At 36.6% G+C, this 12,722-nt stretch overlaps 1 non-coding gene across 1 annotated transcript; it reads right to left on the bottom strand.

The window, feature by feature from the left end:
* Positions 1-421: 421 nt before the first annotated feature.
* LOC132305772 (small nucleolar RNA R71) lies at positions 422-527 on the bottom strand. The gene has a single exon (XR_009481682.1). It is a non-coding gene; the product is annotated as a small nucleolar RNA R71 (small nucleolar RNA).
* Positions 528-12,722: the final 12,195 nt, after the last annotated feature.

The following is a 12,722-nucleotide window of genomic DNA, read 5'->3' as shown; positions in this document are numbered from 1 at the left end:
ACGCAAGTTACAATTCAATTTCTCCATTGATATACACTTGCTCGTGTCTAGTGAAGTCAAGCTTAGTGGTGAGCTCTAGTACCCCAAGTCCTCTCCTCTATATCTTTTTCCCTACTTTCTAAATTGTTACCGTTTACTTGCTTTAATTTCAATTGCATTGTAGTTTAATCAACCAAACAAACCATCTTTTGATCACTTGACCTACTAACCCTATATATTATTTCCATTGCAAACATGCCCACAATCCCTTGGGACGATCCTTACTCACCCTAGCTATATTTTTAGTTAGAGGTAGTAGTGGCATTTATAAATTAAAAACTTGGCCACATTGCATATTCATATTCTTAGTACATTTTTAGGCTTTGGTCCGATGACATACCAGAGTTCTTAAAGAAATATTACATTGTGGGTAAAACCACACAAATAAGGAGTGAAATCATGGCATTTTCCCAAATCCCTGGAGAACAGCTCCATGATGCATGGGAAAGGTATAATGATCTTTTAAGAAAGTGTCCACACCATGATATTGCTCAATGGCACTTAATACAAATTTTCTATGATAGTCTTACAGATTCATATAGAAACATGGTTGATGCTTCCAGTAATGGAGCTTTTCTGCGTAAAAGCCCGATTGACGCTTGGGAACTGTTTGAGGGTCTAAGTGAAAACTCAGTGCAACATGCTTCTTCCTCTAGGTCTAGGTCTTCACCTGGAATGTAAAAGGTTGAAAAACTTTATGAGGTAGACAAATCTAGTGAGTTAGCCACAAACTGCCTTGCTAAAGGAAGTTTGTTCCATCTGTGTTAATTCTAATCATTTTGCTGACGCTTGCCCTATGCTGGGACAATCATCTGAGATCCCACAGGAGCAAGTGAATGCTGCATTCTCTAGGCCAATGTATAATCCATATTCTTCTCCATATAATCCTGGCTGGAAAGATCATCCAAATCTATCATGACGTAATCCAAATTAAGGAAACACTGTTTCCCAATCTTAGGGGTAGTATCAAAATTCATCCAATCCTATGCCACAAAATAATTCTTTCAATTAATCTGGTATTTATCGTCCACCTCAATTTAGGAATCAATCCACTCAGGTTCCTAATCTTCCACCTCCTCCTAGAAATTCCACTTTTGAGGAATAAGTACTCAATGCTCTTAGTGAAATTAAAGCCAATACCCAACTTCTTAATTCTCATTCTCAAGCCATAGCAAAGCTAGAGGCACAAGTTGGGCAAATAGCGAATACTCTATCTCGAAGAGAGGATGAAAAGTTGCTTAGTCAGCCAATAGCCAACACGAAATGGCAAACTTACATGATTGATGGAACCAATTCCTCAGGTATTCATCATGAGTAAGTTCAGGCTATCACTACGTTGAGGAGTGGTAGAGTGGTTGATAACCAATTTGAGAAAGGACAGGAGGAAAAAGAAAGGCTTAGGATTCCCATAATTCCTATCATTCAAAATCCACATCCCAAGGATGTTTCCTCAAGTGTTATTCCACAATCCACAAAAAGAGTTGAAGATGAAGTCACTTCTTCATCTACTCCTGACCCTAAGACAGCTTATGAGCCAAAAGTGCCTTATCCTGAACGTCTCAAGGAACCCTCCCACTTTAGTAACCAAAGGGAGAAAATTCAAGAAATGATGGAAGTCTTTAAACAGGTCAAAATTAATCTTCCTCTGCTTGATGCTATAAAGCAAATTCCAGCCTATTTCAAATTTCGAAAGGACTTGTGCACTCTTAAGAGAAAATCCAGAAGCCTAGTTCCTAAGAAAGTTTGTCTCACCAAGCATGTTAATGTTATTCTTAAGTATAACACTCCTTTAAAGGTTAAAGATCCTGGAGCTCCTACAATTTCTTGCACCATTGCAAACAATGTGATAGAGTGAACACTTCTTAACCTTGGAGCAAGTGTTAATCTTATTCCTTATTTGGTGTATGAGAAGTTAGATTTGGGAGAGTTAAAACCTATGTTGGTTGTTCTATAGCTTGCTGACTGTTCTGTAAGACAACCACGAGGTATTGTTGAAGATGTATTAATAAAAGTGGACAAGTTCTATTTTCTGGTCATTTTTCTAGTTCTTGATTTAGAACCGGTCCACGATTCCAAAAAGTATATTCTAGTCATTCTTAGGCGACCTTTTCTAGCTACAACAAATGCTTGCATTAACTATAGGACTGGAGCCATGGATTTATCTTTTGGAAATATGAAAGTCAAGCTAAACATCTTCAATGCTATTCATTATCCCCACGATGATAGTGAATGCTTCTTCCTTTATGTTATTGATAAGTTGGTTGAGGAATCACTACCAACTATTTTTTCCAAGGATCCTTTAGAAGCTTGTCTGAATCACTTCAATTATGAAGATTTTGATATTGATTCTTTAATAGCTGAAGTGAATTCTTTACTAGATTCCGCTCCTATCACAGATTTTCCTCTATATAAATCTAGGTTAGAGCCGCTTCCACCACTTTCTAGTACTCCGCCTATTCCTTCTTTAGAGTCTCCACCTAAGCTTGAGCTTAAGCCACTACCAGACAAGCTCAAGTATGCTTTTTTGGGTTTAAATGACACCCTTCCGGTGATCATTGCTTCCAATCTTACAAGTTTCCAAGAAAGTAGTCTCTTAAAAGTTCTTGAGCAAAATAAAGAGGCTATTGGGTAGAGTGTGGCTGATTTGAAAGGAATTAGTCCCATAATTTGCATGCATTAGATTCATTTGGAGGATGATTCTCGAACATCTCGGGAACTCCAACGAAGATTGAATCCTAATACGAAGGAGGTAGTGTTAAAAGAAGTTGTGAAGTTGCTAGATGCGGGAATAATCTACCCCATCTTAGATAGCAAATGGGTGAGTCCTACTCAAGTAGTACCTAAAAAGACAAGTATTATAGTAGTTGAGAATTTCGAGGGTGAATTAGTTCCACAGCGCACCACCAAAGGATGGCGTATGTGCATTGATTACCGAAAACTCAACTCCGCTACTAGAAAAGATCATTTTTCACTTCCATTCATTGATCAGATTCTAGAGCGATTGGCTAGCCAGAGTTATCATTGCTTTTTAGATGGATATTCCGGCTATAATCAGGTGGCCATTGATCCTAAGGATCAAGAGAAAACTACTTCCACTTGTCCATTCGGTACATTTGCATATAGACGGATGCCTTTCGGATTATGTAATGCTTTCAGAGGTGTATGATGTCTATTTTTTCGGACATGGTTGAAAAGTTTTTTGAGGTCTTTATGGATGACTTCTCTATTTTTGGATCTACATTCGAAAACTGTCTCTAAAATCTTTCCCTAGTGCTTCAACGTTGTAGGGAAATGAATCTTATTCATAGTTAGGAGAAGAGCCATTTTATGGTTTAAGAGGGTATTGTTTTAGGACAAATCATTTCAAAGAGAAGTATTGAAGTTGATAGAGCTAAAGTAGATTTGATTTCCAAATTGCCCCCTCCTACCTCCGTAAGGGGAGTGTGATCATTTCTTGGGCACGCCGGGTTCTATCGACGCTTCATTAAAGATTTCAACAAAATTTCCCGTCCTTTGTGTAGTCTACTTGCAAAGGATGCTCCTTTTGTCTTTGAAGAATCATGCCTTGAAGCTTTCCAAAAGCTTCGCTCTCTTCTTTCGTCAGCTCCTATTATGAATCCTCCAGATTGGGCTCTTCCATTTGAGATTATATGTGACGCATCTAATTATGCTCTGGGTGTTGTCTTAGGACAACAAGTGGATAAGCTTCCTCATGTTATCTTCCATGCCAGAAAAACTCTTTCAGATGCACAATTGAATTATACCACTACTGAAAAGGAGTTGCTTGCAGTTATCTTTACCTTGGATAAATTCAGATCATATCTATTAGGTTCTAAAGTTATAGTCTATTCTAATCATTCTGCTTTGAAACATCTTCTTTCTAAAAAGGAAACCAAACCCCATTTGATTCGATGGATCCTCTTGCTTCAAGAGTTTGATTACGAAATTCGAGATAAGAAAGGGTCAGAGAATGTTGTAGTTGACCATCTTTCTATAATTCTAATTGAGGATACCTTAACTTTACTTCCAGTTTGTGATTCCTTCCCGGATGAACAACTGTTTAAGGTTTCTCATAAGAATTTGCCTTGGTTTACTGATATTGTGAATTATCTCGTAATACGTAAAATTCCTTTGTCTTGGTCAAAGTAAGAAAAAGATCGATTCTTTTCCCAAATTAGGATGTACTATTGGGAATATCCTTAGCTATTCAAATATTGTGCTGATCAAATCATTCGTAGATGTGTTCCTGAGAGTGAGTTTTATAGTATTCTGACCTTCTGTCACAGTTTGGCATATGGAGGTCATTTCAGTGCAAAGAAAACTGCAGCTAAAATTCTTCAGTACGGTTTCTTTTGGCCTTCACTCTTTTGGGATGCATATCTATTCTGTAGGTTATGCCTCAGATGTCAGTAGCTAGGATCAATTTCTAGAAGAAATATGATGCCCTTAACTCCAATCTTAGTTATTGAGGTTTTTGATGTTTGGGGTATTGATTTCATGGGTTCTTTTGTTCTGTCTAATAAACATGAGTACATTCTGGTAGCTGTTGACTATGTGTCTAAATGGGTTGAAGCAGTAGCTACTAAAACTGCCGATCAGACAGTTGTGGTTGAGTTCATTCAAACGAACATTTTTAGTCGGTTTGGTATGCCACGAGCTATTATTAGTGATGTGGGTGCTCATTTCTATAATAGGTATTTCCGTATCATAATGCAAAGATACTCTGTCATTCATAAAGTTGCTTCTGCCTATCATCCCCAAACAAGTGGCCAAGTAGAAATATCCAATCTGGAAATTAAGAGAATTCTTGAGAAAATGGTTAAGCCAGATTATAAAGATTGGTCTTATAGACTGAACGATGTTTTGTGGGCTTACCGTACTACTTATAAGACTTCGATTGGTATGTCACCTTACCGTCTTGTCTATGGTAAAGTGTGTCATCTTCCTGTAAAGTTAGAACATAAAGCTTTCTGGGCTATTAAAAAGCTCAATTTTGATATGACATCTGTTGGTTCTAATATGAAGCTTTAATTAACTAAGCTTCAAGAATTACATAATGATGCTTATGAGAGTGCTAAGGTTTACAAAGCAAAAACTAAGGTATTTCATGACAAGCATACCTTGTGTAAGACTTTTGAGCCTGGGAAGACGGTTTGGTTGCTTAATACACGACTAAAACTTTTTCTTGGAAAGTTAAAGTCACATTAGGAAGGTCTATACATGGTTATTTCTGTTACTTTATGGTGCAATAGAGATACAAGATTGCAAGACTGGACGATTGTCCAAGGTTAATGGACAGAGACTTAAACCCTACATAGAGGGTAGTGTGCAGAGAGGCACAGTTGAGGCAGTGGAACTTCATGATCCCATTTACTTGGACTAGAGAGGTCAGGTTTTCGTCAAGCTATCAACGTTAAACTTAGTATGCTGTCGAGCTATCGACGTTGAACTTAGCAGTTGTATGTTGTACCGTAGTTTATTTTGATTTTTATCTCGTTATTTTGAATTTTTGATTTAGTTATTTTCTTTTCTAGGTTTTGATTAATTTTAGTCTTTATTTCGATTTTAGGTTAGTTTAAGTTTGAATAAAATAGAAAAAGAAAATAAAAATTGAAAAAATCCAAAAAACCCAAAAATTTGTCTCCATGCTCGAGCATCAACAGTGAAAGCTCAAGCATTAGTACCTACAGCTCAAGCTTCCCATCATCGTGAAGCTAGACATTAATGGCGGCAGGCTCAAGCTTACACCTTTGATGCTCAAGCCTGAGGTTTTAAAAGTTTTAAATCCAGAAACTGAAAACTTCTTCGCCTAAAACAAAAAGGAGAGTCATGGTTTGTTCTTTATAAAAGCTCACTAAATATTCTTCCTATTCATAATCGGTGCTAATCTACATCCTTGTTCCAGATCTACATGAAATAGAGGTAATCTTCTCTTTCTTCTCCTCTTTCGAATAGAATTTCCTAAGTCCATTAATTGTCTAGACTAATAAAGGAGAGTATGAGTTATTTTGATATATGAGTCTATGAATTTTGTTTATTGATCATCTACATAGACTAGCTGTTTAGATCCACTCTTCCTTGATTTATTGAACTGAGTTCTATGATCTGATTTAGTGTAGTTTAGGTAGGGTTCGAGCGTTGAAAGTTGAGGCTCAAGCATTATCTCCTAACGGTTCGAGCATCAGTACTTGAAGCTTGAGCTTTGGGTTGTAGATTATAGCAACTGGGGATTTTTGAGAAATTTGAAAGGTTATCTTGAAGATGGTTCATCCTACTTCTGTTAAACGCACTAGAGGAATGAAAAATATGTTGCCAAATGCGTGGCAGACAGTTCCAATTTCTTATAAAATGACCTTTGATTATCAAGCGTTCATCAATGATCCGCGCACTAGATGGGCTATGAAGTCTTTTAGTTACAAACACCTTCTTCATCTTATGGTCCCTGTTACTCAGGTTGCTTATCCTCGTCTTGTTCGTTTGTTTTACCTTAATTTGGTTTATATTGAGGATGATCCTTGGGAGCTTAAGACTAGAATTGATGGGCATGATTTGATTATTAATCCTGATGTTATTGCTGTAGCTTAATAATGTTATAATCTGCTTACTGAGGTTGTAGATGAGAGACGTAGTTGCCCTATTTTTACACCATTCCTTAGGGTACCAATTGCTGAGAATTTAATTCAGAAGCTATGTGATGGTCAATTTGCTAGGAGAAAGCGTAATAATACTACAAAAGCCAAAATTCCTAAGAGGTTGTGGATTCTAGATTCTATCATCTCTGCTAATGTCCATCCTCTTGGACATAAGACTATTAGGAATACTGACTTTCTCCAGGCCCTTTATGCTATTCAGTTTGAGCACTGGTATTCGTTCCTTAAAATGATTTTCTGTCAGCTACTGGCGTTTTGGTCTGAGATTGGACCGCATAAGAATATTCTTACACTTGCGCTGCCTTTTTCATATATGATTACCAGGATATTAGAGCTACAAGGTTTTGTGGTGAGTCCAAAAGAGGAATTATGTGATGAATCTCCACAATTTGGAATAGGGGAATGGAATAAAGTTTGGTCCCATATGCCGGCACATCAGAGGGATACGATAGAGTTTGGTGATGAGGGATATGTAGCGGTTATTGATAGGTGAGATAATGATGAGGCTACAAAGGAGGAGACGGATCTCTCCGACTCCCGACCTCAGGTTAGAAGGAGACCTGTTCCTGCAGCCCAGCCTGAGAGTTCTTCTCAGGCTAAGATTAAAACTTTATAGGCCAGGGTGGCCGAGCTATAGGATGGTCAGATAATGCTACATCATATGTTGCCTGCACAGTAGAGCATATTGGAGGAGTTACTTCGTCGTACTCCGTCCGACCCATCCACTTCATATGTTCCACCACCACCACCTATGGATTAGTTTTTAGGACTTTTCTATAATTTTGTTAACTAGGGCAGTTCTTTTTGCTATACTTATTTCCATATGATGTTTATCTGCCCTAAGTTTTTCTTTTCAAAAGCATTGTACTGATTTCGGATATATATATGCATGTTTTTAGTTTTATTTCCTTGTGTTGATATTTGTCGATGCTTACTCCATATACTTGATACTCTGATGTGTGTTAGAGTTTATTGGTTTTGCCAGATACTACAGATTAAGTTTGGGGGTGATTTATTTGACAGTACCATTGGATGGTTTTAAGAAACTACTATGTTGAAGGAGAAAATACTGTGAACTCATTTTTACTCCTCTATGCATTATTTTATCATATCTTTGTTGGTCTGCTAATCTGGTAATATCTTTTTATCTTTTTTGCTCTCACACATTGAGGACAATGTGCATTATAAGTTTGGGGGTAAGGTTCGCTTGGCAAATTTTTATTCATTTTTCATTTGTTTACACAAGGATGTGGTTTGCTATTTGATGATCTAAACATGTGTTTGAAGTTTGTTGATGATTATATACTCTGTTTGCAGTCTGAAGTTGTTTAGAAATGGTTTGTATGCTAAATTATTGTGAAAAAGGAGTCCTTAAAAATTTTTAAAATCAGTTAGTGGCATGTGGTTCACTCTGTTAGGATAATTGTTGTTTAATGATGTTGATCTCTGAGATGCTACACTTTGCACAATAGTCACACTTGCATGAAGTCTGTGGGGTAGAAATTGAAAGTCTTGTTTTATTTTAAGTTAGACTGAGATGATAAGGTAGATTTGATAGTTTTGATGACCGAAGCATAAAAGAAAAAAAGAAATAGAAAAAAAATTGTTATGTATGCAGCAAAGAAAAAAACTCTTCACCACTGTGAAAAAAAAAAAAAAAAAAGTAGAAAAGGATCAAGTTCATGTTTGTACTTAAATTGCTTGAGTGATTAAGTCCTTAGAGGTGTGTTCTGACACCTAATGCCCTAAGATCGTGTGGTCTGGGAGTCATTGGCTGAAAGCTTGTTACATAAAGGGTTTAAGTTGCCTAGATTACTTGAACAATTAAGTCCTTAAGGGTGTTTTAACACTTAATGCCCTAAGACCATCTGGTCTGGGTGTCATTGGCTGAAAGTTCGCTACAAGGGTAATTTAGAAAGCTTAATAAACCTGGACATTGCACAAGTATCCTTTTTGAAAATAAATGCATACCTGAAAAAGAAATAAAAATGCCTTAGGAGTTGGAATTTAAAGAGTCTGCTTGTGAATTAAAGAATGACAAGGAATAAATGCAAATATGGACAGTAAACCAAACGATGAATTGTAGGATCACTTTCAAAAATCATCTTTAGAGATTAAAATTGTTGAATAAATAATTGAACTGATATGTGGGGATTATGGTTGCTTAATTGAGATTTGAAGTTAAAAGTTTTTCTGATTACATGGCTGGTACACTTGCTGCATTTGACTGATTAATGAACTGCATGGATGATATGATTTAAAAACTGGCTTGAAAAAACTTACTATGCATTAAAGGCACTGATGTGAGAAGTTTATGGCTATCTTCACTGGAAATCCTCAAGAGACTACAACTCGTCCACTAGAGGTAACCTAGAGGTTTAAAGGCTTGTTACATAGGCTAAATGCAATCGTGATTCCCATGAAAACGACTTTTTAGTTCTGTATTGCGAAGGGAGTAGCAATATGTAAGTTTGGGGGTGTGATGAGCGCTGAATATATGCATATTCGAGCCCCTAAGTACGTATATGTTAGGGCCTAAAGTTATACTTCTATCCATTATTAGACTAATTTATGCTTAATGTGTGTTTTCAGGTACTTTCCTAGATAAATGGTTAAAACTAGGACTTTATGATATATCGAAGCTTACAGAGTCGTTGCCAGTCATTCAGTGCAAGCTGAGAGCTGATTTGGTGAAGTTCGATTCAATTCAAGCCTTAGAGCTCGAGCTAAAGTGTTGAGGTTCGAGCATTACAATAATGAAAAGAAAAAAAGTCAACAAGGCCTAAATGCTCGAGCATCAGTACCTTGATCGATGCTCGACCCCTTACTGTAAAGATGCTCGAGCCTTACTGCAAAGGTGTTCGAGCCTTAATAAAGGGTGCTTGAGCATGGGGTGTTGGGAATTAATGAGTTGATTTTTATTAAAAGGTTATGCTCCCAGGTCTCGTGCATCACCTCCATGATCGAGCACTATTCACAAAGGATCGAGCATCATCCACTGATGCTCAAGCAACGAGCCCCTGATGCTCGAGCATGGTACTTAGTGCTCAAGCCTATGAATCTTGGATTAAGCAATGTTAAAGGAGTTCAATCCTAAAAATATGCTAAGTATTGAAGAAAAAGACGCTTTGGAAAATAGTTGAAAAAATTTGGCTAAGTGTCAATTTGATGATCGAGCACCATTCACTGATGCTCGAGCATTTATCCAGAGAAGCTTGAGCACGAGCATTTGTTCCTAAAGCTCGAGTATGAGCCCTAAAGCTCGAGTATCCATTCCTGAAGCTTGAGCATTGCATGACATATCAGACTAAAAGCTGCGGGATTCTTTTCTTTACCAGCTGTATCTCATCCAATTGGGCTAGACCTAAAAACCCATCAAATATATATTTTCTTCTGTAAAATAAGGTGTAAGCCTTAATAGAAGAGGTCCAAAATTTCAATCTCTTTTATGGTGTTATTCAGAAGGCTGAAGGTGTGGTATCTTTTAGGGTTCTTACAACCTTGAAAGTGCAGATCCTGAGAAGAGAAGCGTAGCCCGTGACGATGGAGATGAACTCAACACAGAAGCTGTCCAACCTTGTCATAAGTAGCTAATCCCTTTCTTAGGGTACTGATGTAACCCAACGTTATATTATGGTTTGATTGTTTTGACTTTGGGTTTATTTTAATATATAATGTTTTCTTGATTATAAGACTATGAGCACTTGAGACAACTCAAGTGGTTTTTCATGCTGTAGTAGAATATAAATTGTCAGTACCTTATCTTAGATATAATAATTTATGTTTTATTCTCAACCTACCTTGTTGTACGGTATCTGGCGGAGCCCTGCCGGACACAAAAATAGAGGTCATATAATGGTGTTCCAACATATTTTGCAAAAGAACATTTTCATAATCTATGCTTAGGAAAGGTGGTTCATTCGCACAGTAGTTAAAGTAGGTAGAGTAGGTAGGCGAGTAGTCCACACTAACCGCAGATAGGTTATAGTTAGCTAAATTTGTAAAACATCTTTCTTTAAACTCCGAATTGAACGAATGTTATTGAGTTCATTTATTTGAAAACAGAATTGGTTAAAGTGCCAGAATTGATTCAATTAACCATAGTATAACGGTTGTGGTGAAGTCAAAGCCCTAAGACTTTCCTTCTCTGATCATTCACTTTAGTTTAATTTGCTTTAATTTAATATTTTGTTTAATTCAAGTTTGTTAAATCGTGACAACTAACAAACACTCCAACCAAGTTATTTGTAAACCATGAAATTAATTTAAAGGCTAATATAAATTCCATCTCTCTGTGGGTTCAACATCCTCTTTGCATAGAGCTATATCCTATACGATATCGTACGATTGAGAGACACATCAGGTACTGCCTGTGAAATACCTAGGAGTTCCATTGGTAACTTCCAGGTTAAAACCAAATGACTGCAAGATGCTGATAGACAAAATCACCAAAAGAAGCTCACATTAGACTAGTAAAGATCTTTCATTTGCTGGTAGAATGTAGCTTATTAGAGTAGTTCTCTTCTCTACCCAACTTTATTGGAGTTCTAAACTTATCTTACCAATGAGCATCATCCATGAGTTAGACTGCATTTTTAGATCCATCCTTTGGTCTGGCCCTTCTATGAAGAAGATTGGATCCAAGGTTGTATGGGACCTCGGTTGTCAACCTAGAAGGGCAGGTGGACTTGGAATCCCTAATCTTGCACTTTGGAATGAAGTGGCAGTAATGAAACACTTCTAGCATATCATAAGCTCAAGGCAAATGCTTTGGGTCCAATGGATTAATGCATTCTTGCTCAAGGGGAGAAGCATTTGGGAGGTCAAGGTTCTTGCCCAGTGTTCCTGGAGTTGGACGAGGCTTCTTAACCTTAGGGAATCAATTAAAACTCTTGTCAAGTTTAAAATTGGCAATGGAAGGATTACCAATTTTTGGTTTGACAATTGGTGCAACTTAGGGATACCAAAACAAACTGTTCTCCTTCATTTCCAACTTTGCATGGCAATTCCCACCTGTCATCACCGACTTGATTCCACAACTATAGCAAGCCAACAATGTTCCATTACCATGTCCACAAAAGCAAGACAGACTTATTTGGCTACCATTCCCTAATGGAGCATTCTCAATTGCAAGTACAATAGACCACTACAACCACCACCTACCTAATCTACCATGGACTCACTTAGTATGGTCCAAGAGCTCAATCCCTAAGCATTCCTTCACTCTGTGGGTAGCTATACAACATAAACTCCCAACCCTTAACAGAAGGTGCACATCCCATATCAATGCCACTATACGTACCCTCTGTAACTCTCAACCTGAGACCCACAATCACCTTTTCTTCAATTATGATTACACAAAGCACTTGGGACATTTATCCAAGCGAGATGTGGGCTACACATTTAACCATGCTCATGGCTAGACCTCATATAATACCCCTAATTTTAAAAGGATAGTCTTAGTATTTATTTAATTGTTTTATCGCATTTTAATTGAATTAATTGATTTTTTGATTCCGTGGCTATTTGTATATGTGCTTTTATTTAAATTAAATATTGTGTTAATTACGTGTTTAATTAATTGTTGTATTAATGGTATATTTAAATGTTGTATTATTAATTAGGTGTTTAATTGTTATATTGATTGTATGTTTAAATGTTGTATTAATTATGTGTTTAATTGTTATATTAGTGGTATGTTTAAATGTTGTATTAATTAGGTGTTTAATTGTTATATTATTGGTATGTTTAAATGTTGGGATATTTAAGTTAATTAAATAGTAATAATTAGTGGAGTTATAAATATGTATATAATATAATATTAATTAATTATATATATTAAATTATGTGATATCAGATTTAGGTATATATGTATATATAGTATATTTATTTTTCCCTTTTTCATTTAATTGATTTAAAGTAATTAGAATTGGGAAGGGAAAAGGATTATAATATGTTAGTATATATTTAAGTTTTATGTCTGTGAAAGGGTTGAAAACCCTATTCACGCAGACATTAAGGGAGGCAAGAAAA

The sequence above is a fragment of the Cornus florida genome, unplaced genomic scaffold, assembly GCF_030987335.1.
Source record: "Cornus florida cultivar Cherokee Brave unplaced genomic scaffold, ASM3098733v1 CherokeeBrave_3.0.0_Hap2_Chr04, whole genome shotgun sequence".
Classification (NCBI taxonomy): Eukaryota; Viridiplantae; Streptophyta; class Magnoliopsida; order Cornales; family Cornaceae; genus Cornus; species Cornus florida.
The sequence above is the reverse complement of the archived record's forward strand: the minus strand, read 5'-3'. Positions and strand labels throughout refer to the sequence as shown.